We start from the raw sequence: 1,132 nt of genomic DNA on the forward strand, positions 1-1,132 counted from the left end.
CTTGGCTCGGCGCCTGTGGCATGCTGGCTCAATTTTACCTTTCATTTGATCACGGCACATTTACCTAAAACATGAAGAAAAGTAGTACACATGACGGTCCCCTTTGGCCAAGCGCTCGCAGGTCCTGTCCTGCAGTCCCAGTGTGGGGCAGTCAAGCTGCCTCTGCTCTGCTCTGTTTGTTTTATGGAGCAGTAGTGAAACCACTCTGAGGTCAGCTAGCTGCAAAAAGTGTGTGTGTGTGTGTGTGTGTGTGTGTGTGTGTGTGTAGGGGGGGGGGTGATCTGGGCTGAATCTCATTGACAAAAAGAGGTCATTATTCTAAGCACAGCATCAGCAAGAGCAAGATGAATCAGATGCAAAGCAGCAGGACAGCTGATCAGTTCCTTTTGTGAACTCTATGGTGCAAGAAAGACAAAAAATATTTAAAAAGTCTGAACATCTCCTTTCACAACACACAGCATTATGAGAACTCCATTCACATATGCTGAATTAATTTGAGGGCTGCCATTATGCAAGTACTGCACAAATTATTCAGGACCAAGTGAAACTATTTATAGCTATCACAGGGTCTGAGAGCCAAGTGTGGCTAATGGTGTAATTTGTATTGTTAATGGTAATGCACTGTTAGTTTGTTCCATTTGGTTTTGCACAGGTGCACTGAGGGGAGGCATGCGAGGCCTTTTAGTCAGTCTGAGCACTTGTGCGGCTCTGAGAGTGCATTCCACAAGGCCAAGGCTCCCTCTAGTGGATCCGAAACTCACTGGAGCCAAGGTTAAAAGATGAACCGGGTGTTTTTGTGCTTAAGTCCAGAAAATAGGATCAAGAAGTTTTATTGTGATAGGGAGACACTAAAGCAAACAGCTCGTGCAACAGCAGCAGAGATGTTTGAAATATTCTGTTCCTAATTAACCTTCAAGCTCATCAGCCACGATCAATATAGTGTGTGGGCTTTTTTTTTTTAATAGAGATGAAGTAATTATCAGACTGTATTCATCTTGTTAATGAAACAATGTTCCAAAATGCCTGCAGCAAAACTGTTAATTGAGTTCTATTTTGTGAGACAGGAAGCCTCTCCTTGTGTCCGTGACTGCAAAACTTCGAATGTGGGTTGGGGCGGAGGGGCGGAGGGGCG

The sequence above is a fragment of the Kryptolebias marmoratus genome, linkage group LG24 (genome assembly GCF_001649575.2).
Source record: "Kryptolebias marmoratus isolate JLee-2015 linkage group LG24, ASM164957v2, whole genome shotgun sequence".
In the NCBI taxonomy this organism is placed as follows: Eukaryota; Metazoa; Chordata; class Actinopteri; order Cyprinodontiformes; family Rivulidae; genus Kryptolebias; species Kryptolebias marmoratus.